At 42.4% G+C, this 26252-nt stretch overlaps 1 protein-coding gene across 1 annotated transcript in view; it reads left to right on the plus strand.

Annotated features, from left to right (window-relative positions):
• Positions 1-589: 589 nt before the first annotated feature.
• Positions 590-26252, plus strand: part of LOC116394022 (leucine-rich repeat and fibronectin type-III domain-containing protein 2) — a 131564-nt gene continuing 105901 nt past the window's right edge. Inside the window, exon 1 of the mRNA XM_031866786.1 lies at positions 590-1376. The gene's annotated coding sequence lies outside the window, so the exon portion shown is untranslated. The remainder of the gene's footprint in view (positions 1377-26252) is intronic.

A 26252-nucleotide genomic window follows, 5' to 3' on the forward strand; every position in this document is an offset into this window, starting at 1 on the left:
AAAACACATTTAATATTAGCAACAGAATGTACTCATTCTGCAGAATGCCCCCCCATCAGTGTGATATTAATATATTATTACTTTGGGGCGTTTGATCCATAACAGTGCATCCTATCTCTTAAGCTAGTCATATTTTTTAATATGTAAATATCTGAAAAGTAACTGTTACTATGGCTCATAAATTATGTCTTAAAAATGTGCATACAATGGAAATACTTCAACTTAAGTACAATATTGAGTACTCTTGTACTTTAACTACTCATTGATTATCAGTTCATTCAGACCCTCACTGTGTCAGTGTTCCAACACGGAAGTGAGCTCTCCTGGTTTCTGACGGTCAAACAGTGACGCGAACCCGCAGTTATCGGGACCGAACGAGGACGAGATCCGCATTCGTCCCCACACGCACACACACACAAAACCCTGACAGGCTACTTTTCGTTTGCTGCGAACGCTAAACACCACTAAGCACACACACACACTAATCCGCGCTCGGTCCTTAATCCCCTGCAGACCACGCTGCACCCGCTGCGAACTGTGCCAAAAGTGGCTATCTCCGGCGTAATCATCTCCGCGACCTCGCTCCGGTGCGCGTTTGCGCGAAGGCGCTGTAGCTGTAGCTGACCTGTCTGTCTCTCTCTCTCTCTCTCTCTCTCGCTCTCTCTCTCTCCCCCCTCCTTCCGGTGGGCTCTGTCATACCCCATGGTGTTTGTGCCATCTAGGGTTATCCGCCGTTCCATTGCAGTCTTTTCCAGCGCGCGGACTTCGCACCTCTCCTCCTGCTCGCTCTCGGACAAACAAATAACTCCTGAATTATTGAAAACAAACAGAACAAAAACAAAACTTTTGGATATACTTATTTTTTATTTTTTTACTTTAGGCTTGGATGAGCGTTTAGGAGCCCAAGAGAAGCAAACAACTACAAGGACATATTATACGGCACCGCGGGGAGAAAACTGGAACAAAATCGCCGGTGTCATGTAGCAGCACTCTCTAAAAAAGCAAAGCCGCCTGGAAATATAGACGAGCACACACATACACCACCAGCACCTAGTTATTTGTACTTGAAGAAGGAGGGGGGAACTACAAATATGCTGTGAAGCTCTTCGTCGCAGCTTGGGTCCCGGCAAAAAGAAGCGCAGGTTTCCACCACAGCATCTGTTGGTGGGTGAAGGAAAACAATTCGTCAAGGAGAGAAGTGTGAGTGAAGATGCGATATGCAGGCTCGGTAGGCAGCTGGGTTTTGCATTTATTATCCTGGAATTAGTGGGTGAATGGGAAGGGAGCGGCTGTAGCCTCGAACCGGGGGAAGCAGAATACACCGTGCAGAGCCGAGCCTGCGGTGGCGCACAATGGATACTTGTCCGTCTCTGAAGGTAAGGAATATCCTTTTTTTTAACAGTCTGATACGTGAAAGAGTTCCGGCTGCTCAGATATCACATTTCGCAGTTTGTTATGCTGCTTTTTCATTTTATGCTTACAGTTCACCTTCAACTCGGTTGCCTGCGAATTCTAACGGACCCAATTTGGGTTTTAAATGCAATATATAGTTTCCTGTGGCTGACCGCTGACGTTTCACGCGCTCCGGATTCCCATTCCCCTTAATGGCAGGTGGTGTGTGTGTGTGTGTGTGTGTGTGTGTGTGTGTTAGGGTTGGCCCGCGCTCTTGGACAATTACAGGTATCCACAGAAAGTAACCCGAGACGGTGGGAATCTGTTCAGCGCAGTGCAGCTGCGTGCCACTGCTGTTTATATATATATTTGTATTAATGTTGCATACGAGAGGAAAAGTCGCAGCGTTGCGCGGGGAATCGAGAAAACAAGCTGGGAGCTTGGATAGGTGTGCCTGACGCATACTAATCATGAGTGTGTATCAACGTGCGCCCTTTTTTTTGGGGGGGCAGACAATGTGTGTGTTGTCTTGTGCGTGTGTGAGAGAGAGAGAGAGGCAAAGAGAGAATGCAGGAGAGGGGAGGGGTAGATTAGCCAACTCTTTCCAAAATGCTCCCTTGTGATTACAGTAGCTAAGGCGCTTATTAAACTCCCTTTAAGTTGCAGGAATGGACTGCTGTGCGCGTGCAAGCACGTGAGACGTGATTATATCACCAGTCCCCCTATGTGCCTATTAAGCCACCAGTCCCTTGACGTCTTGAGAAAATAATAGCTTGTGTGCACGCGCGCACGCACGTCTGGTCAAGTGATCAATGGCCGCCATGGGGCACCGCCGAGAAGCGGTGTAACGCCACCACCCACTGTAATCACCAGCCTCTCGGTGGTGTTGCGTGGCACTTGCGGGATCACAAAATGAGAGAATCCGAGCGTGGGGGTAGAGAGAGCGCCGCTTCGCCCGCAGGTGAAAGCTGTTTTCAGGACCGCGGACAGCGCAGATAAGTAGGAGGGAACTCTCTTGACTCCCACACTGGGGCATTTATCGACATTTGAATGGCTGGTGTTCTTGAAAAAAAAATCCCATTGTGTTCTCTTCAATCAAATCCCTTCAGAGTGTGGCGAAGCCCTTTAGTTCGCTGACAAGATTTGATGGTTTTTATTCATGAAAAAGAAGAGTGGTCCTGATGCGAGATGACTCACTGACAACTGCACTCTATATCCGGGCCTCACTATTTATTGCCCCCAACCACTGTAATTTGTCAGTGGAACTCACTGCCCAAGTGAACCACGGAGGCCTGTGGATGGGCCAACAATAACCAATCTAAAAAGAAGAATAAAGAGCCTCTTCATTGTCTTAATTTACAGTACAATTCGGTCCACAATTTCAACACTACATTATTTTTGAAGTTAGAATCATCCAGTTTAGTAAATTGCATTTGAATTATTTCTCTATAACACTTAGCTGCAGTAACATTTTTTTGTCACTTGAGGCCAGCAGAAACACAGCATTGACATGTTATCTTAAGTTCATACGGAACACTTGTTAGCAAACAGTTGCTTATTTACACATCCAGCAGTTAAAGAGCAACACAATCCTTCATTTGGAGTCGTGTTTGTGTCCACGTAATAAATGTAAGTCCCAACATCTTCTGTTTGTGGTCTCCACCAACTCCTGAGGAAAATGTTTGCGTTTTAAGTTGCTAAATGCTCCTCTATGTTCACCAACTGGTCTCCAGCTGTGTATGTCTGCTGTTTGGTGCTGAGCAGGTAGTGTACAGAGTTTGGTTGTTTTTAGAGCTTTAGAGCAGCCAAAAACGACACATTGAGAGCGTTGAGAGTGAACCAAAAAGGTAAAGTTGTGGGTCCATAGTTTCCTCATTGCCATGTGGTACATTGTTATTAATACGTCGATTATAAACAATTGAAACATTAATGCCGGGAACTGCTGTTGGGGTCCCGTCTGAAACTTAAAGTCAATGTTGAAGTTACGCAACATTGTGTTATGTTACGTACGTAGCCTACTTTACTTGCGTTGTGTACCAATCATAGGGAAAAAAACAGGAATTTCACCAAGGACACCGCTGTTGGTGTCCAGTGTGAAACATGACTTACTCTAAGCCGACGTTTATGTTACCTAATGTTGTGTTATGTTAGCTAGGTTACTAGGAATATGTAACGTTCCATAGCTTACTTAACTTCCGTCGTGTACATAACATAGCTTACTCAACTGGGTAACAAACAATTATTTTTAACGCAGATCGCAATCTGATCCGAAACCTAACCAAGAAGTTGTGTTGCCGTAACCTAACTAAGTTGTTTCCTGTGAACAAGGACGTTTATTTTTAAAAAGAAGCGCACATAACAAGCAGAAATTGACACGTGCAAGACTTGAAGTTAGGAGTGAGAACATGTTGGATGATCATGCTATTCTAGCGAGAACAACACAAGCAGGGACGTTTTTTTCTATCCCATTTGTATTCATCATTATTTCGGTCTTTAATTTGTTGTCACCGTCAGTCACAGCAGAGCTCAACAGTGCTCATCTGACATGTTGATATCACAGCAGTTATTGTCTGTCAACGCTTGACGCCAGAATGACGCTGCGGGGTTAATGCCTTCTGTCGAGACTGCTCGCTGAAATTGATAGGCCCGTCTTGACGGATGAGATTAACCTGCGATCGCAGGCAAACGCAATTTACGAGTGCGGCAGATGGATGCCGAGGATGCACTCAGAAGTAGGCCAGTTTTACCTTGGGGAGAAGCCTCGACACGCACAGAAGGCTCCCGGAGAACGTTAGATCGTCGTTGTTTTTTCAGGGGGAAAATTATGAGAGAGGTGTGGGAGGAATGGGGAATCAGAGGACTACGTCATTAAACGCCACACGCGGTGAAATAATAAATCAATTCCTGCTCACACGGAAAAGCTTAGCCGGATAGCAATTTAAATTCAAAAAAATGAAGTGGGCTATAACTTGGGATTTGACCCTGAACCCTCTGCGGGCGTCTCCGCGCCGCTCTCGTCTCCAAGTCGGCTGTGTGGAGAAAACAAGAGCTCGGTTCCTCTTCCAGAGAACTCTTCCTCATGGCACCGTTCACTCACCTTCACCAGCAAGAATGAGCCAGCAACGGGGAGGAGCCAGCACGCACGCGGTCAGATCCGTTTTTAAAATGATGAATATACGGTGCAGCACTTCTTGGAGGATGGAGCGCAGCTGCAGGGCTTTTTTTAACCAAGCGCTCTTCCACCTGAAATCGGCGGGCATTAGAGGCGAACATTCGGCCTTTCTGGATTTAATCGTTGCTCCCGTTGTTGCTGAGTTGGTCCCTTTTTGTTTGCCTTGGCGCCTGGTGACCACCGTACAACGTTTTGTGAGAAATCAGCTGCTCGGGTGGAGCCCCAGCATTTGAAGGAATGGACTTCATGTTGAGGGTAGTTTTGTTAGATAATATCCTTCTTTTTGTAATTTAGTTAGTTCAGAAAAAAACACAACCTCCCCCTTTAAAAAAATCCTCTGCTCCCAGCGACATTAAAGTTACAGTTAGAGATATTATCTGACATTCCTTTAGAAGAGGAGGGACTGGAGAGATGTCAGGATCTTTTAGATAACAGTTAAGAAAAGCTGTAAACGATCATACTGTCTTTTTTTGGCATGAGTTAGCCCACTAACTACAAGTCATTTTCCATTTTCTGAAGAATACAGTCCTTTTCTTTCCTACCTGTATTGGCAGCCATTGTTTTGATCTCACATCTTATCGATATATACAGTGAAACTCAGCTTGCTGACTGCCTAGCTTGAGGGAGGTGATGCATTGCATTGAACATTTAGTAGCGTTTTTTTTTAAAGTCAAAGTTGGGTTATTATTGCACGGTAATGCAGTGAGAGAAAGAAGTGTTGACGAGTAATCCAGATGATGCATTCATGTGCTGGTGCTGGTTGCTTGAATACCATCAATGCACCCATGAGCTTTGTGTTCTGAAATTGCTTTAGTGATACAAACAGCACCTTATGTACGGATGATGTGAAAACGGAATTGGTAGCGTTCAGCGTTTAAAAAAAGTCCGCTGTTCTTTGCCAACTGCCTCGTTGGTCTTATGTGTGGGACCTGGAGCTTCCCACCAGCTGAGCCGAGATGGAGTTCCCCTGAAGCCTTTTAACAACACTGTTGGCTTTTACAGCATGTGCATTACTACAACAACAACAACAATCTCTATCTATCTATCTATATCTACTGCATCTACCTTTCTATCTATCTACCTGTTACGTAAGTCAAAAGGACAAATGTATTAAAATGAATACAAGTAAAGTTTATGGAGCCTTTTCATTGTACTAGCAGTTTGGCTGCCACCTCTTCGACAATTAGTGGACTAATCAGCTGTTTTATAGCAGGTCTGTGGTAAATAAAACAGTATTTATAGAGGTGCTTTTCTGTGATTCTTTGTGGAAACACTTTTTAATGCTTGAGACATGGTACAACATCAATGATTCTTCACAGTCATTAATAATAGTAACAGTATTCGGTCACCATAGACAGACAGTCTCCTAATACATGTATTATTCATTGTTTAAAGGTAAACCGAGATAACTCTTCACTTTAAAACAAGTGGCCCTCCATATTACTCTCCACCCTTCAGGTGGTTCTCAGTCTGAGAAAGGTTGGTGGCAGTTTCTTTAAAGCAATGCATGACTTTACAGTCACGAGAATGGGGAACGTACACGTTCTCGGGTCCTTTGCCTTTTGGGGTAGAAGCTTAACTTGCTCACAAAGAGCCCTTTTTTTGGGCTCGTTAGTTCACCCACCTGCGCCGTGTCCTCGCGGCCACACTGCTGATGTGATGTTGCTTCTCCCGGGTTCATCTCAGCGGGAAGCGCTCGACTCCAGGGTACATCAAAGTGAGCTTGCGGACTCTCAGGGCGGGGCCTTTGTGGAGCCTCGGCGAAGAACCTCCCGGGGTTCACATGGGCGACAGCCTCCCTGCCTTTTGTGAAACACGAGTGGGAAGCATTAAGATCCCACACATAAGATGTCCCTCGTGACCGTCCGCATCCCCGTGTCCGCAAGGATGTGAAACTTCAGAGCACTTGCAGCCGGCGGGACGACGTTTCGCGGCGCGACCATTATGGAGCCGGCGCGGTCGACAGTGTGTCTGGGGCAAGACTCAAACTCTTGTTCCTATCACAACTAAGCACTTTAAATACATGAGGAAAAATCATACCGTGAGTCAGATTACAAAGGCTAAATTCATCTGGTCTCCCCCCCCCCCTTCTCTGTGTTTCATATTCTCTCCTTTGTTTGGTTTCCTGACTGTGAGGCCTGTGAGCTCTGAGGGCCTCCATTCTAAATGTGTCACCCCTCCCTCCACCTTCCACCCTCTACCCCCACGTAAATTCTCTTTCGTGGTTGTTGTACTTTAGAATCCAGTGGTCCCCGTCATTTAACGGCGGGTTCATTCATCAGAGTCAGCAGTTCCAGCCCACTCAAGCTACTGTGTTCTCAACAAACTTGGACATTTTAAAAGCCTGTGCTTGTGCTGCTCACAGTTCAGCACAGCTGATGTTCAGTGTCTCACACAGGACTAAAATATACTGGTGCAACCAAGTACTCGTGAGTGATATAACAGATGCTCAGTGACCAAGATCACGTTATTTACAAAGATAGTTCAAAATGTGTGATTCTTTTATTTATTGTTATGATTCAGAGCCTTTGATTTGAAACGTGGAAAAGAAGAAAGAAATGACACTTGACCTCAGCATGCCCCCCCCAGCGAGAGATTATTTAAAAAAAGCACCATACCGACACTGATCATCTCTTAAATCAGGGGTCGGCAACCTTTACTATCCAAAGAGCCATTTTGTCCTATTTTCCACCAAATTAAATTTGTCTGGAGCCGCAAAAGCTATTTGATATCACAGCCTATAAAGTTGTACACTGTATATAGTTATACTATATATACAAAAACTATAGTTTGTTGTATTTATGAAAATATAGAACAAGAATAAAGACAATTCTTCACATTTTACTGCAATTTTACCAGTTATAACAATATCAAACTCTTATGAAGAGGAGAGTTTGCTGCAGCAGCTGAGGAATCGCTCTTTTTCGCTCATCTCCAGCGTGACACTTTTCAGCAAATGCTGTGTGCTTGTTCTGGAAGCATACAGGTAAACCAGCATCGTTGGCAGTGAAAACAAATGAAGACGTCCACGCAGAGTTAAACTCTATTTTCCTCCGACTTTTCTTTTTTTGGATTTATCCATTGATAGTTTACAGAGGCCGGGGGTCTGAAAATCATGATTAGCCACCGGCAGGGAAAAGCACTTGACAGGGGTAAAGGATTTAACTGCCTGTGGGAATAATTAACATATAAGATTCTGTTCATTCTTGCTTATAAATTATATTCTCTCTGAACACGTTTCTCTTTTTGGAGAGAGTCATGTGAGATAACTTCTTCGATCAGCGCAATTTCCTGCTCTTCTTTCTATTTCCTCGTCTCAGCCCCGTGTGTTACGTGTGTGTAAACCTCGCTCGAGTCAGGAAACTTGTCAGAATACCCATATTTGATTGGCTGAGCTGCATCACGTGATGTGATTTGCAATTCATTGGTCGGTGTGTTTCCTGCACCGCAGAACAAGTGCCGTAACGGCTGAATAAGAGGTGCCGGTTAAAATTTAAACTCGGTGCTCAATATGTATAATTCGGAATTATCTATCAGTTTTTAGTTCCTGGGTCCGGATCCGGTGCGCCAGTTGGGGACCTCAGGGAGCCGCAGGTTGCCGACCCCTGTCTTAAATGGTATGTGATCACATGACACATACCGCCCATTAACAACACATTTATTAAAAAAAACAAATATGAGCACAATTAAATCAAATAAAAAAGTGGAGTATAATAGTCCAGTATTTTAAAGAAACACTATGATTAAATAATAAGCCTCCCTATAACTGAAGAGGTTACTTGTGTTCATCTTGCTGTATTTGTATCTACAGGAGTAAAGTAGCACCACACCACGCTATGTTTGTCTTTTCTCTCCTCTCACGTGGGTGATGGTGAAGTGTGCGCCGCCGTGCGCTAGGTTGTGATGGCGTGTGTTTCCACAGTCAGCGGAACATGTCAGGGCTGTTTTAGCACTTGAGGAAAGTTGTAAAGAAACAAAATAAGTTTGGAAGTGATGCAGCCACCCTCATTTGTATTTATACAATTTAATTATTGATACTTTTAAAAGGTTTTGCTTCCAAATAAGGAGCTTGTGAGTATCGCAGTTTTGATACCGCAGCATCGATCCGCCCATCCCAACACTCCACCCATCCTGTCCACAGAGAGACCCACTGCATCACCGTCTGGTACGGGAACTGCAGACAACTTGGAGAGCCAATTCCTGTAGAGGATAGTGAAGTCAACCGGGTCCATCTTTGGGACCTCTACCCCCTCCGTCCGTATAGTTGTCTTGTGTATATGCACTTCCTGTTTGTGGCTTGTTTTTTGTCTCCTTTTGCATAGTCTGAATGTCGCTTCAGCCCCACTGAATGTGGGGAGAAACACAATTCCGCACCTCTATGTCCTGCGTTGTATGCAGATGGAAGACAAGCAAGTCTCTTTTATCTCTGTTGAAACTGCCAGAGAGTGACGTCAAGATGTGCTGACACACCCTGAAGTACCATAGAAGTCTATGAGAAAGTGACTCTACTTCTCTCTTGATTTATTACCTCAGTAAACATTGTAAACATGAGTTTATGTCTCAATCTCTAGTTTCAAGTCTTCTTCAATACAGCATGATGTTCATTTCGTAAATGATGGTCCATTTAGAGTCAAACAGACCATAAAGCAGGGAATGCTTTAGGGCGGGGCTACCTTGTGATTGACAAGTCGTTACCGAGGGGTTGTCCGGTCTGGGAGTTGTCTTTGTTGTTGTTTTTCGTCTTACAAATTGAACCCTTTCACAGATTGTTTTCAGTTCCTGAAAGTTAATTGTAACATTTCGGTCGCCCAAAAAGTTCTTATTCAGCGTTGGGTTGTACTTAACTCCACCCTCTAGTGTCACTCCTGGTTGCAAAAAAAAGAAAAGAAAGACTTCTGTTTAAATCAAGACAACTAAAAATAACTATTGTATCCATGGACGTACGTGCCTTTGGGTTGCAATAAACTGGGAAGGCCATTAAAACGCTATGGCAGTGTGGGAAAACAACACTTGCTGTCGTTCCATTACTTCACACACTGCAGCCATTTGTGCACTCAAACACACTTTGGCAGACCTACTCATCCACTTTTACAGTATTTTAAATGTCTTGCATTAATGGGACTTCGACAGTACGACACAGTTGGTGGGTAATCGCGTTTCTCCAAACATATTCTCAAAATGCTCCAACATAACCAGACCTCACTTTTTGTCCCACCAACATGGTGGTTGTTAAAAACAAAAAAACAAATGTTATCACTGAGAGCATGACAGCAGCTCCCAAGGTTAGAGTCAAAAAAATAAAAATAAAAAAAGGTTTAGCTGCAGGGATCTAAATGGAGGGCTCCTCGTGCCGCTGCGGAGCGATAACATTCAGGCTCTGCTGGGGATGTCGCCATTGTGAAGAAGCTGTAATTTAGAGAGGGGTTGGAAAAAGCTTATCTTCCTAAGCCCCAGAGCAAAATAAAGGAATAGTGGAGGAAGAAAAAAAAGAAGAAAAAGACACAAGACAGAAGCATTAAACCACTGTGGATGGCAAACAGGAGTAAAAACAATCTAAACAACCCACTGTTTGGATGAAGATGCACCGCTTATTATTCATGGCATTGTTGTTAAGACTGAGAGTCGCCCTAACTGGGTCCAAAAGGTCAATTGCCGCACCGCGTAGCTTTCATTCTGCCGCGGTTGACGTCACAGCGGGAAATGAAAAAGGAAGACAATAAATGAGATACTCTACTTGAAATGCTATGACAAAGCTTCTGGGATCATCAGATGCTGAAAAACCCTCACCTCGTTGAACACAGCGACATCATTTCCTTTTGCCTCGGGTTTGATTCAATCTTTTACCAAATCCACCTGAAACCCCATTTGACATCGCGCCACACCTGTGTCCTCCGAGGTACGTCCTTCTGTGGATCTTTTGACCGTAACTCTCCGGAGATATTAACATATTCTGGTGCAGAATCGCCGGCGCCGTCAACAAGTACAAAAATCACATGGGCACCACTCCAAGTGCTCATTATAATTGGCTCTCAGGATTGCAGTTTCGGAGTTGTCCATGCTCGGTTATAAATTTCAGTAATTTAGGAAGAAAGGGTCCCCAGTTCTTCTTTAAAAGTTGAAGTTCCCTCTCAGCAGCGTCTTTGATAAATTGATAGCGGGTCTTTTAATCTCGCTGTGCTCCTTTGGGGTCCTCCCCAATGATTGCTCTGTTGATGGGTTCTTTGCAAAGAGCCGTCCTTGTCTCACAGCAGTGAGTTTACGTCTCTTAGTCAGCACGAGGCTTGGTGTGCACACAGTGTTCCCTCGGCGCTGCTTTTTGAACGCCAACCTTCTCTTTTCGCTTGTTTATTAAGCATTCAGTTGAGAGAAATTGCAGAGGATTAGACTGTGAAGTGCTTTTTTTTACCGTGTAACCCTCTGTAGCTGTTAAAGCACACACACACAAATCGATGCAGTTTGGTTTTTTGATTGAAGATTGGAGGTTAAGTTGAGTTTAGTTGCACTTATGACTTTGTTGTTGGCGAGGTTTATATTGTTAAAGGAGCTGTTTCTAACATTCAGAGCATTAATATAGTAGCAAACAACTATTTGCTTTGTAAAGATATAGTGGAGTGACGTCTACGACAAGGAGATGGAGCTGCTCAAAAAATGAAAGCAAGATATTTGCGGGTGGTGGTAAAGCTCCAAAAATAACACAAATAAGTATTAAACCTTACAATATACAATTACTTTGATGTATTTTTGTGAAGTTTAATCAGCTGTAACATTCAAAAGTTGCTGTTTGATGGTCATCGGATGTCACACGTTTTGTATCATTTCCTGTCAGTACAAAGCAGATGAAGTTACTGCGAGGAACTTTAATTCTGTGTTGATTTTGGCAGATCCTGTTTCCGAGCAATAGCTTTAGAAAAGCCCTCATTTCAGGGTCCGAACAGTCTGCCCCTTTCGGTCCTGGTTTTGGTTCTCCTGTGCCTCCCTTCCCTCCAGCGGGCCGGGCAGTACGGCCCGGGCCTCCCGCAGTGTGTTGCTGGTGTTGGCATCAGTGTTAAATTGAGAGTGTTTTATAGCCAGCTAAAAGTTCCTCAGTTACTTTAAGTATATGGATATTTTTGTCTAAAGAAGCATACTATTATGATGAGAGTGTAGTGCATATTGTATATTTTATCAGTTTCTAGTATGAAGTCTTAAAAGTTCTACCAAGGATAGATCAGAACCTGGTCTGTTTCTGACTCAAAGTAATACATTATGATTGGATGAGGCCATTTATGATGTGAAATACAGTATAATTTAGACTGAAATAGTGTTTTCTGAAGCTGTCATTTAAACTGCTTCAACAAAGTGTTGTTGTATGTGTTTAATTATTTGTTTCTATTGTCAATAATTAAGTAAAGAACACCATCTGCCTTTGGCTGCAAACAGTACAATTTCCTGGAGAAGCTCGCTCTGCCTCCGTTGAGTGGCGGTGCCATGCCTCTCTCTGTGATTGGCTCAGCTGTTTCAGAGCGGTGAGACCAGCTGTGCGATTGGCTATCAGTGTATTCATTAATCAACATACGATCCGATCTATATCCCGCCTCACAAAGCCATTTTGCACTTAGAGCTGCGGCACATACATGAACCAAAAAAAAGCAGGGGCCCATTTTCCAAAAGCAATTTGCAAGCACTATTTACCCCGCTAATGGTGCCAGTGTCCCATTTCACAAATGACTGCCACTGCCACAAATTGCAGATACATTTGAGAGTCTAGTGCTCATGCATGGGTCACAAGTATGGTGTTTCTGTTGATTGGTTAAAATGTGTGCGAGAGGAAAGTATCATATGCTGCAGATTTTGTGAGACAGGCGTCAAATCTAGCACCAAACGCTGGTTGCTGCACTTGCGCCTTTAAATTGAGGCCCATAGTCTTGCTTTACATTTGTTTGATGGTATTGTGGCTAATGATGGTAATCGGCTGGAGAGCTAGTTAGCTGTTAGCAGCAGGTGAGCGGCGCAGTCCTGCATGACTAAATAAGAGTGCTAACAGCAAACGTGAACAGAGGTTGCATCAAGTTACATTACGATGCCTTCAAGCTCTTTTCACTAAAAATGAGTATTGGGCTACGGTAAATATTAATTAACGTTATCATGATGTGTTCAAGTGTAATCTAGTAAAATGTCGTTTTTGGCAGGAAGCCAACAATGAAATTGGCAAAAACCAGAATGAAAACGGAAATAAAGGAGTGTATGTGGAAGTATATTTATTGTTTTGTTTTTTACCGTCGTATCAAATTGGGTAGTGGCATTGGTATCAACAACTACATTTCTGTGTATACATGAATCAGATTAAATGAATTAAAAAGCAAACAGTCCTTGCTGTGCTGAGCTTTTTGTTTGTGGATCATGTGAATCATGTCTTTGCCTTGGTGAATTATGTTCCATTTTGTCATCTATCTGCGCGATTATAATACAGAGATGTGTCGAAAGTAGTCTATGATTATACAGATCTCAGTCAGATATTATTCCTTATTGTTCCTATAGCGTGAACACTGTCAGTTAGTTGGCATCCTTCCCTTGAACTGTAACTAAGATGTGTTGCACTGCATGGCCCTTGTTCCACATGATTACACAAAGTGGTGTAATGGTGTTGTAATTAGTTATAATACGCTACTGGCAAGCACATCCTTGGATGCAGGGAAAACTGCCAAAAATAGAAGAAAAAAAGAAAAAATTAGACAAGAGCTAAAAGATGTAGCGCTGTGAGCCTCCGATGATCACTTTGTGCAACTGCAAATTCCGCCCTTGAAACATCAGGCTTTTTAACAGAGTGTAAAGAAACAAAATCGAACAAACAGCGAGCACCATTGAGGTGCAGAACGTGTGTCAGAGAGTGCCCCGCTGTATCCCATGCTAATCCAATCTGATGAGCCAACAGTTGTGATCTGTCTCAGCCAGTATGCACAGTGTGCAGCGATGGCTGGGGATTGTTATTGAGAATTGAGCCGTTGACTTTTTGCTCCCAATAGACAATCTGTGTCAGAAAAAAACAACAACAGAAAAAAAACAAAAAACAATATCTTTGTATTTTATTTTTGCTGGTGAAGCGAACAAAGAAAAAAAGAAAAGCCACACAGCCTCAGGCATTGAGCCCATATAATCCCACAGCAGGCTCTCCTTTAGATGTCAACAGTGGCAACAAAGCCTCAATTTGTTGCTTGGATGAAGTGGGTGCTGAAGGGAAGCAAGGAGACGCAGACACTTGTGGGGAAAGATAATGTGAGCAAATTGTTCTGGTAAATAGTCACCTTATGAATATTTAATAATGGTTCTTATTTAAGAGTGGTCAGAGTCCTCACCGGAGAGTCAATATCTGCTCTCTGAGATCCTTGCGCATCTCTCAACAAGATACTTTTTTGTTTTATTGCTGCTGGTGCTTTGGAACCCAGTTTCATTAGAATCTCATCACTTCTGCGTTGGGCTAAAGTTCCTTGTGGGGCTAACACTGAGACCAAGACCCGGGCTGTACCCGTGTATTTACAACCCATTATCACGCAGAGCATCTGATGTAGTATATAAGGAGTAAGAGAGTCTGCATAGGGCAGGTGAGGACTGGTCAAACAAACAGGACTTTCACCCAGAAGACCGCTGTGCGTGTCACATGTGAAACCAAGTCAACGTTGCATTTTACCTTCATTTTGTTACGCAACGTCCATACTCATTTTAACCCAAACCAAGATCTTTTCCTATAACCTAACCGAGTACTTTTGTTGCATCAGTAAACCTAAAAACCAAATCAACTCATGTGAGAACTTTATTTTTGGATCTAATGAGGTAATGAGCTTTCTTGTTTTTGTGATTGGTGTTCCCACTTTTAAATGGGAAATATGTGGCCAAAATGTTTGTTTAAAATATTGAACAAAAAAAAAAGAACTATCAACAGAATGTGAAGACATCACAGTGTTGATGTTGTGCCAAAGACGTCTATGTACGGTGTTGCAGAGATGCCTCCTGAAATGAGCATGCTAACCAGCTAGCCCTGACCCATTCTGTCTTGTAACACCACTTGTACCTCCAGAGGCGATAGTGAGTCACTGTAGCATCCAGTATGTCCTCAGTCCAACGTTAGAGGACAGAGAAGTCATTTCAGTTATTTAGCAGATAGTTATCAAATAAAGAGATAGCTGCTTTGGAAAAATCTTGAAATCTTGGAACGATTGTACCGTCTGCTGTTACACACACCTGTGCAATAAGGCAATCGCATGTTTGAGCATCCATCATGCTGCTCATTTGTAATAACTGTGTCATAACACTTCCCATGATCCATTTGGTATGATGTTTTAAAGCGCCTTGATTACAGTAAAGTATCGAGCTGTAACCCTGTGAAAATAGCGGATAATCAGTGAACAATGCCCTGCCTGACCTGAGCTGAGCTCCTCTTTGTCCGCATGATTCAGCCTCACTGAAAGGCAAATTATCCCAGAAACTGATTCTTCAGCTTGAGTAAATTGCTTCCCCTTCCCTCTAGCAACAATAGCCGTCTCATTGACAGAGACTCAGCTTACTGGCCCCAAAAAAAAAAAATGTTCTCACTCAATGTTCCTCTTGTGTCCATCATGCAGCTCTTTTTTTAGGGGAAACGTTTTTTTTGTGCTCTTTTTCTGCACGGCGCTGCATGAGGGTTGGCCCTGTGGGGTCCACTGCTCCTTCACAAATAGGGCACCCGCTGATCCTAGTCAAGCGCCAATCCTGGGCCTGTGTAGACAGTCTTTGATCCACCTGTGATGCGGAGGAGCCCCTCATGCATCAGACATCACAGTGTGCACAACGCTGTGTAAGAGGCAGGGGCCACTGATGGGAGGAGGAGAAGACAAACAGAGATGATCGGTTAAAGTTTGTCTCCAGTGATGCCGCCGGTGTTTCTTTTATACTCTCAAATAGACGCTACAGGATAATAGGAGTTTGACTGAGCAAGGTGAAAGTAATGACGCCTGATTATAGAAGTACCCGGAACTAAAGGGAACTTCAATGAATTTACTTCAAGTCATTTTTAGTATTCATGTTATAGTCATAGTTTGTACCACTAATAGTGTCATCAGGGATATTATCACAATGTCTATAGAACATTTTAAAATGATCATAATGATAATATAATATTTGTCAAAACCGGTTATAGCCACACCCATAGAGTACGCTAATACTGAATACATCTGAAACACTGAGCTTTACTGCTTTCTCTGTTTAAAAAAGTTTGATGTCTGTTGCGGTGAGAAGTGTGCAAAAATAACACTTCCAGCTGCTGCTAAGCTACGCATTACGAGAGGGTTTATGATTGTGTCCATTGGAGCTGTGGAGTTTGAAAGGTGTAGGTGTTTACCAGCAAAGGGGGTGGGGGATCTAACAAAACCTAAAATAATGGTTGCATTATGAGAAATGGAATATCCAGCATTTTTGGAGATTGACCCATACTTCTGTCAAAGTTTCGGTTATTCCAATGAAGAAGTGTCTGTCTGATGTTTTTTTTGTGTGCTGTTTTGAAGTGGGCGGGGCTCTGTTGAAAAAACAAATATGCTGATGACACATATTTGCATGCACTGAGCAATTTGTGTGTTGGAATCTGATAACAGGTGCTGGCTTTGGCTGCTTATGTTGCCGTAAAGGATGTCCCACACTGACTCAAATAGCTGGATTAGCTATGTCTGGAACAGTCTTTGAGGATAAAACTCAAAATATATAATTAGTAACACTTTTTTATTTTCTCCGGCTTTTTTCTTTTTCCAGACCGACAGACATTGAGTGAAGTTGATTATTCTTGTCTAGTTGGCGGATGATTGATGTAGTCAGTTTCTGTACTAGAGACACTTTCAACTAGTTTTCTTTCAGAAGGAATGTATCTCCTCCGTTGATAGCCAAAGCACACAACGTTTTGATTATTTGAAATGATTAAACACAATTAAAATTCATGTGCTTAGTAGCAGATTCACCGCTGAAGAACAAATAATGGCCTTCGTCACTCTGGTGAAATGTTTCAGCGGGGTGGTAAAGTCATGAGAAGAGCCTTTTTTCTGACAGAGCAGTGTTTTTTTTCTGACGCCACGACAGATGTTGCAAATGTTACCCGAAGCAGCGGGCGGACTCAAGACAGCCTCATGGATGACAGTGACGGGCTTGAAGATTGCTAGCAATAGAGCTGTGGACTTCTTCATCCTCCGCATCTCTCTCGGGCCCCTGACAGGATTGCAAAGAGACAACTGGGACGGACTAATAAACATCACAGGGTGCCACGTCCGCCCTAGACTGGACCGCCAGAACACACGCCGTCTTTGTGCCCAGGCTTGAATTGATAGCTGTGGTAGTTTAGGTTGTGACGAGGCTGTTGTCTATCTATCTGAATGGCGCCCTTCTCTCGCTGAGTCTCCCCCCAGCGGCTGCTCTGACACCCTTTAACGTGCTTAGTACCCCTGGACTTCATCAATGGCTACAATGACCTTTTAGATTGGGATGCATGTGTTTCATTATGTTTATTCAGTAGTAGAATTTATTTTTTTGTTGGGGGATGAAGAAAATATGAAAGGCAATGTAAAGGTTAAAGTTATTATCAAAAATTCAACTATATTAGCTACAGATCAGACTCTTAAGGTTCCATTTTTCAGCCTTTGAAGAAGCAAGACACACTTACAGCATTACATAAATATCAACCACTAGAGTGCTCAATGTGACTTTGTTATCGTATCGGCCTTTATTGCTTTACATAACTGTGAACGCCATAGAATCAGCTGACTGATGTTACATCACCGGGCCAGTTGTGTCTCAATTAGTCTGAAGTGCTTGTGTAAACATCGTCTCTAGGTGATCATTTAAAGATAGGAGAAACAGGCCCGGCGTGCGTCTTTATAATGTCTGTGATAATGGCTTGTGATAATAGCTGTTCATTAAAAAAAAAATATATATATATATATATATATATATATATATATATAAATAAATAAATAAGAAGTGTCTCTTCTCACATTCAAGTGAACAAGTCCAGCAAGTGAAACAAAGAGGCTGCAGATCTCCCGCTGCATCAAATGAGAAGTCAGATTATGATTAGAAGTCAAATGAGTTTCACAAGGGCAGAATGAGCTCAATTACTGGTGATGGTGCAAATGGATAGGAGAGGGATTAAACTTGGCCTTTGGCAGGTGTGCGGCAAATTGTCTCTTTCAAGGGCATAGAGCACAGAACGCAGGGGTCACTCTGTCCTGTTTGGGTGAATGAGTACAGGCACACAAAAAACACATAGGACAGTGAGTATGCAAGAGGTGTTTGTGTGTGAGATAAATGCATATATGTGGGTGGGTGCTCTTCAGTGTATGCATCACTGCATCTGGCCATATGTGCACATTTGGCACGAGCTATTTAAGTATGCGTAGGTGAGTAGTCGAGGTCCTCTCTACGAGAATAGCTTCAACCTTTATTAACACTTATTTGCTTATTTGCACATCCAGTAGCTTACGGAGCGACATTATCATTCCTTCGAAGTCTGTTTGTGACTACTTGGTGAATCTAAGTCCAACATTCTCTTTCTTTAGTTTTTGGCCTCCACCAACTCCTGAGGGAAATATCTCTCTTTAACTGCTAAATGCTCCACTGTGTTCATAACTATGTTGGCTATGCTGTGTCTGCTGAGCAGGTCATGTACTCGTGAGCGGTGAGAGTGAACCAGAACAGTAAAGCTTTGGGCTAAAGCGATGAGCTGAAACTCATTATAAAGCTGCGTAAAGCCGAGGGGATCTGTACACTCAAGTGATGATTCTCTCTAGGTTTGCCACTAAAAGCCCCATTTTAGTTGGTTTCACGTTGCCATTTGATACATTGCTATTACGAAGAATTGATTAGCAATTTTAAGCTTAACAAACTACAGTTTCCAAGCTTCCTCAACACATGCTGTAGCTAAATAACATTGATTCTGTGAGTTGACCAGACGACAAATAAGAAACTTTCAGCTATTGTCTAGTTATATTATGTGCCTTCCCTTAAGTGTTGTCCTAGAAGATCCAGATTTGTGTCATCATATCAAATCCAGGTTGCTAACAAAAAGTAATAGTTGCTGAGTGTCAATAGCTGACATTTGGGTTACATTGTTGTCAGGATGTCATTTCATTGTTTTAAGTTTCTTACTGGACCTTCAAAGCTCTGAATCAAGCTTCTGGGACTCTGAACTGTCCAGCAGAAACAGACACTATCTGCACTGGCAAGGGTCATTTTTATTTATTCATTCATTTTGGCTTTTATTATAACTTTACATCAGCCGTTGATAAATCTCCCCTAGCTTTAACAATAGCTGGTTCCACTTGTAATTTGCACATTGGTGAGTGAAAACATCAGCCCATGAATATATTCAAGTTTAAATGATATTACATATCCAATCCGTTATGCTTTGCCTCCTTTGGTTATTAATGGTTGAACAAACTGAGCACTTTATTTTGAGGTATTAGCTGGAGGGTGCTGCAGTGTTTGTATGTCAAGTGTAAAGTTCGATAAGAATTCATAATTCCGAGGTTTTTAAAAACAGAAAGGTGAGACTTTGAAACCCACCTCCACCCTAGGCATTTCCATGCAGTCCCGTAGTACTATTTATTCAAATTAAAGCTAAATTATAAAGTCTCATGGGGTCTATATTCTCCGATCCCAATATGTCATTCCCTAAATAGGTCTGTCTGCTGAGAGGAAAGTGCTCATTCCCCTCGCACGCCAGCTCAACATTTATATGAGTCGTGAACTTGTGAGGATTGAAACATGCTTGTTTACTTGCGCTAAGTAGCTCTGCTCACACAGGTTTTCTGTAGGCGGACTTGAATTCCCTGACCTGCTTGTCCCTTTAAAAAGAAGGAGTGCGGTTTCCCTTTAAAATGTTTTTCAGTTCCAAAGAAGGGGATGTTTGCTTGTTTCTCTACCGCACTGACGATATGTTTGTTTGGCTTATGTCTCTTGACAGAGTACATTTGGTTGATATTTTTTGTCAAAGTGTATTTGACTACCAATTGCTTCCTAATGAGGGGAGATTAATGTCACCTGGGCTACAGCAGCACTAATCCCAGAGATCCTCCCTGACTGGCCTCAGAACGCAGGTGACAGGGTATGTAAGGTCTCGGAAGATACTAGGAACTGGTTGGTCTCCGCTTTTCACTCGACAGGAAAATGGAGGAAAGACAAAGTTTTGTGTACCGAAAGTGTTTTTCTTGTTGATTTTCTGTAGATAACCTTAAATGATGAACCCTAATGAACTAGTGAACACTTTTTCCTTGTTTTTTGGCTAGTCTGTATGAATCAGCGCCTGCATGCTGAAACCAACCATCCTCAAGTACATCATTAAAAAGTAAAAGTGCTTCACTGGAATAATAGACTACCATTAACTTCTTACTTCAAAGGGCACATCTCATGTACATTTACAGGTTCATACTTGTATTTAGGATTTCTGCTAGAACAGGTTTTTATGCTTTAGTGTTTAAAAATACTGTCTGCCTGAGTATAACTATATTCCCCCTCCGTCTGAAACACTCTGTGTTTTTAAGACCCCCTCCCAAAAAAAGCCCCGTCTGCTCAGATTCTTCACGGCAGCTGCTGCTATGGATTCACTGTGTGTGTGTCTGTGTGTGTGTGTGTGTGTGTGTGTGTGTGTGTGTGTGTGTGTGAGAGAGAGAGAGAGAGAGCGAGTCAACTACACACACAGTTTAGCGGCATTTCTACCGATGACTCTGTAGTTGTGACATCACAACCATATAGAAGTCCAGACAATTCATTTAAAGGCAAGCTTTCTGAATACGGGCTGTGTACATGTCTTGGTGGATTCAGCGTTAACATAGTGTATATACTGTATAGCACCTAGACCTGCTTTATTATCCTGAAATACATGGAAATATCACTTTCTACATCATGGAACCTGGAACCTTTAATTGTAGATTGGCCATCGCTACAGTCACCAAAGCCCAACTGACTATACTTTCAAACTGCAGTCAAAGTAATATATGTCATGGAAATGTGTCCAAAAGCAGTTTGCATTCAAAGCAATCTCCAGCACTTTTGATTAACAGTTAAAGTAAATACAGCCCTCCTTACCACACTGTTAAATGTCAGCCAGCCAACTTCTGAGACTGCTGCAGTGTGTGAGCATTGTGCAGAGCAGCATGCCCACTCACAAGGGAGAACATTGATTTTTCTTCTTTTTTTTTTCTTGGATAACGAGGCTTGACCGACTTGGGTGCTTGCCTGAGTTCGATTGCTTCCCTTCTCTGCTGGTTGTCCATACAAATCCAAGACGGACGAGTCAAAACTCTAAATATCTTCAACGCAGCTGTGGATGTCTTCACACAGGTTGAGAAGTAAAGCGTCTGATGTCCAATCAGTGGGACTGGAAGACAGAGTAAAAACTGGGAGAGATTTCAGCCGCAATCAGCAGGAGCTTTGATTGATTAAATGCAGCCCTTTTGCACCCGAAATGAGTTTTGGGAAGTTTTTATGACAGTACCACATTTAGAAAGGCAGCAACAGCTGGGAATACTTCATTACAACGTCTCAAGAGAGGAATTTACAACGCTGTGTGACACGCAGCCATACTGTAGCTGGAGGGTACAGTATTTCATCGCTTGGATTTTCCATCCTGAAATTAAATCCAGGACATGAAATATGGGGCTCTGTTCTGTGAGATTTTGTTGACAAAATCGAGTTCATCAAGTATAGAGCCGCTGTTGCTTTGGTTTTGTCATTCAGAGGTCCTTAAACTATTTTTACATAGCCAAGCAAATGCAACAAATCCGATCTCCATCACAGCAAAACGGGAAAACAACTGTGTAAATGGGGGGAAAGTTTGGTTGATAAGATCATAATCAAATATCTTATGAAAGAGTGAAGTGAATGGATTCATAGTCGTGTGTCTTAGGCAGGAGAGGACAAACATTTCTGTCTCTTTAGAGCCCATCAGAGTTTCTGAAGGAAAGATGATGAAAACTAAAGGAAAATGTTAATGTTTAGGCATACAGAGCAGCACTTGTTGTCTTTTCAGTGCTGATCTTTCATCCAGGAGACTGTAGTTCGTGATTTATTAGTCCATAACTTGTGTACTTCAGTAACGGCTCTACTTTAGTTATTTTAACACAAACGGTGATCTTTTCCTAAACCTGACTAAGCAGTTTTGTTGCCTAAACCTAACTAAGTGTTTGGCAATATTTTCCTAAACCTATGTGTGTTGTTTCCTGTGAAGTTTATTTTGAAAAGACTTTATGCATGTAAGGCACAGAAATGTACACGTATTTCTGGCTTTTGTAGGAAAACGCAAGTTGAATGTGGACTGTTTGATAAAACGTATCACCGTAACTTTAAAATAAAAAGAGCTGAAAAGCCCAGTTATTTTATCTACAATACTGTTGCACAGAGACATGTGTGTGACGATACAGGGCGATAAGTGTTTTTTAGTCGTGAGGAGGGAAAGAGCAAGCTCACGGTGCTAGTCAAGCCCATTACACAGACATAAATATAGTGCATGGACCAGACTGATGATTGTCTCTCGGCACTCATCCTCCCCCAGTAGAGAGACCAAGCATCTCAATCGTATACTGTACAGAAGAGTGCTTGACAACAACAACAGCAGCAGAGTGGTGTCATCTGTCCCTTTTTCCCAGCATGCCCAACACTCACAATCCACTGCCAGTTGCTGCAGCCTGCATGTAGGCTGTTCTAAATAATAGAAAGCCCTGTGGATTGGGAATACGTGTACCAAAAACAATTGCGGCGCCACACTGTTTTAGCCGTGCCAAGTTTACCTCGCGCAATATTACACATTAATGAGGCGCAGGGCTCATAACCGCAGAAAGCGATTTTGATTTTTTTTCATGTCAGAGTTTTTGACATAGGCCGTCAGAAGCCGCCTGGTATCACAACGCAAGAGTTCAGCTTACAGCCATGCAACTTTAATGGCTGAGGCCCGGGTCTGAAGAGAGAGGATACAGTTTACTGTGAAACAGGGTAGAATCTTAACTGGGGTTATCATCGTCCAATGTAAGTACCACACAGTAGACAGCTCAATTTTTCAGTAGTGGAAGGCCTATTCACCAACCTTAAACAACAGGCTTGTAACAGTTTCAGCACTCCTTGCATCACATTAAGTCTTGCCTGTTTGTACAAGGAGGCGTTAAACCACTGAATGAATACCAGCTTCAGGAGCGCAGCTGATGCCTTATGAACTAGCTTTGCCCCGTCATTACACACTCATCATAAACCCAACTGTCCATCGTTACCTGTCTCAGCTCTGACTGTTTTTCCCAAATGTTGGAGGCGGTAGTTAAAATAGTGGCTGCAATATGCTCACATAGTAGTACATAAGTGACAGATGAATGTTGATAGCAGGTTTTTCTGTCGCACTTGAAAGTTCATTCTTGACCTTAAAGATTTTTCTACCACATCTCACGATCTTCATCCTCAGTGATTAGGTATAATTTGTACACGGGTAACAGGGGGAGGGACCCCTTCTTTGACAAGCGAAGCAACTGCCCAATGAACAACAGGGGGCCATAGTTTCTACCTTGCACAAAACCCAGTCAGATAAAGATTCAACTGACAAATTGCAATAACCCCCTACACTCCCTCTGCTATTAGGGGATGGACAGGAGGATGGCAGGTTTACAAGGAGCATGCATTTTGGTAATTTCGCTAATCAGGGGGATGGCATCCCTCCTCAAATCGCCTACCGATAATAGGGGCCCATTTTGAGGAAAGGGAACTATGCTGTTTGTTGAGGATGGGCTGCTTTTGTGTCCCATAGGTTATTTTTAAAACTCACCTTTTGAAATGGCTGAATATCAGTCACCATATATCTGGGAGCATTATTACCAATATACGGTAAGTAGAGAACTGGTATGAACCCTGCATTTTTTACAGACTTAACCTGCCTTTGTTACATTAACCACAGGGTTACTGTGCATTAAAAAAGAGAAACGAATGTAAACAAACAAAGAGAACGGCACATGGGTATTCAGAAAACACTAAAATAACATTGAGGAGTTAAGATGGTACACAGGAATGCAAGCAGAGGCTATATTACACACCTGGTCTATCCATCAAACATTTCTTTCCTTTTAACTTAACAATGCTTTTTGGATATTGATTATTTGGCAATTACTTCTTGTTGGCACGTTCGCAAAACCCGATGTGGCGTTGTCCAGTTAACATATTTCACCGCAAAGTGCTGTCCTATTAAAATTCATAAAATGCCACGCTCTCTTACTCTCCAGCATGTACCAGGTGACGTCAGTTGAGTCCCTGAGGGTGGCCTTTAAAGGGGGACATTGAGGTTGGGCCTTACTCTCACTTATCCCCCCATTTACCCCATAATCTGAAAATATAACAAAAAACAACAATAGCTTTAATGTACAACTGGTATTTGTGTGATTTGTATCATGTAATGGTGACAACAGGAGGACACATAGGAACAGCTATTGTAGCTAGATGACAGCAAGGAACTTATTCTAACTTGCTTTCTTGTGTTGAATGCCTTCAACCATCTCTGAAGTCCTGTCTGACACTGACAGGTCACAGCATGCTGTTCCACCTCTGCTGCAACCTCTTTTTACTTAAATCTGCCTTTTTTCTGGTCTCCTAGTTTTATTTTAAAAAGATGCAAATGTCTGACGTTAAGCAGTCTAAGCTGGCAACTCTGCTGATCTGGTAAACAAATGTGTTCGAGTTGTTTTCGTTATTTCCTTTGAGAGTCGGGGGGATTATGGAAGTTTTCTTGGAGGAAGAACAAAATGTACAATAGATGAGTTTTTAAGGATGAGAGGAAGTCATGGGAGTCTTTGCTGGAATGGATGATCTCTTATGAATGTTTTCATTACCTCTTGACGTCCCAGCCTATGATAATGGACTGTCACTGCCTAAATAGAACCTCTTGACCCGAACTGGAGAGTAGCTGAAGCATAAAAACAAAGCAGTTTTCCAAAAGCATCACAGTGTAGTATACAAATGAATTGTGTGTAACTGCCCTACTAATCATACCTTTTGACTCAAGTTGTTCTGATACCTGTATCCGATAGAGCCTAAAATGCTGGATTGGATATCGGCAAGTACACAAATCTATTCTCCGATCCGATATCAGGTCATCGTATCATTCATCAGCTAATTTTTGCTACACAGGAACAACAACGTACATCCTGCCCAATCAGTACTGCACATGTGTAAACTAGCACTACACACCTATGTTTGAACACTCTCGTGCACCCTATATTTTCCATGATAATGCTACATTGTAAACAACAAATCCATGTTAAAGTCGGCTGGAGGAGAGCTACTTAACGTTAGCAGCTAGTGGGCAGCACAGTGCTGCTTAGCTAAATGACGCGAAACAACAATTTCTAATGGCTAACGTTAAGTGAGGTTGCATTGAGTTACGTTATGATGTGTTCAAGCTCTATTCAGTCAAAATAAGTATTAGGCGAGTACACTATCATGATGTGTTCAAAATGTAACCTCACCAATTTATTTTTTGGTTAGAAACTAACACGAACTATAAGCAGCTTATAGTACAGAAACACAGCAATCATTCCCATTGTTTTTATGCCATAAACATATATGGTATTGGCCAATTCTCAAGTTTGCAGTGCGTCGTGGTCAACAGAGCACAGATACCACGTCAGCAAGCACCATGTGTTAGCCATTCACTAGACACAGACCTCAGGGGTTTGCTCTGTGCTCACACAAAGGACTCCTCAATCCTCCTCAACCCGCCTACCTAAAGGTGGTTTATTTCTACTCACTGGCTCTGTTTCATGTTTAGATCCTCATGGTATACATTCATGTTGAGTATTGATGGTTCTAGGGAAAGCTGTACTGAAACCAGGCGTTCGATTGTGTGATTTACAGGCAAAGAAAGAGTCAAAGTGCATCTATTTGACTACATTGCATTTAGTGCAAGTGTCTGGGATATTTTTTATGGAATGTATAACAAACCTACACATCAGTGTTATATTGTATTAACTTTAGATTTGTGTTCATCTTTCCTCCATACATATAAAGTAAAAATCTGTCTGAGGAGGAAAAGTGAGGAAATGAAACCTTTGCCATTATAGCTTGTTCCCAAACTCGTGGTGTGACTCTATGGATGGCGATGTTGGTCCCTTCGGTTGATCCACCACTTTTGCGCAGGCTGAAAAAAATCAACAAATATATGAAAAAAATTACAAAGAAATTTGGCCACTATGAATTTTGTGATACCTTATTTTTTTCCTCTTGCACTACCATGAAGTTCACACTTGTGGTTTTGAGTAAAAAAGTCAGAAATATTAAATGGAATGGAAGTGACAGTGGGATGAACTGTATTCACCGTGGCAATCCACTGACTATCATTCAGTGCCATCATCAGGTCAACTTTGAATTGGTCCAATACTTTGGTTTATTACCAAATACCTGGAAAACAACGGCATCCCCGTCAGCCTCAGCTGTGCTTATTGCAATGTTTTGTTTGTTCAGCGTCATCAATGTTAGCAGAATGCTGACGTTAGCATTTAGCTCAAAGCAACACTGTGGCTAAGTACAGGCTTGCGGAGCTGCTAGCATAGCTGTCTGTGTTGTTGTAATGCCTTCCTCCAAAGAGGGAAGGACAAGAGAATTATATAAATACAAGAAATCAATCAATTGAAATCACTCACTTTTTGCACCATTTTCTTTCCATTCACTGCTTGGA

The sequence above is a fragment of the Anarrhichthys ocellatus genome, unplaced genomic scaffold (assembly GCF_004355925.1).
Source record: "Anarrhichthys ocellatus isolate YVR2014 unplaced genomic scaffold, GSC_Weel_1.0 scaffold36, whole genome shotgun sequence".
Taxonomy (NCBI): Eukaryota; Metazoa; Chordata; class Actinopteri; order Perciformes; family Anarhichadidae; genus Anarrhichthys; species Anarrhichthys ocellatus.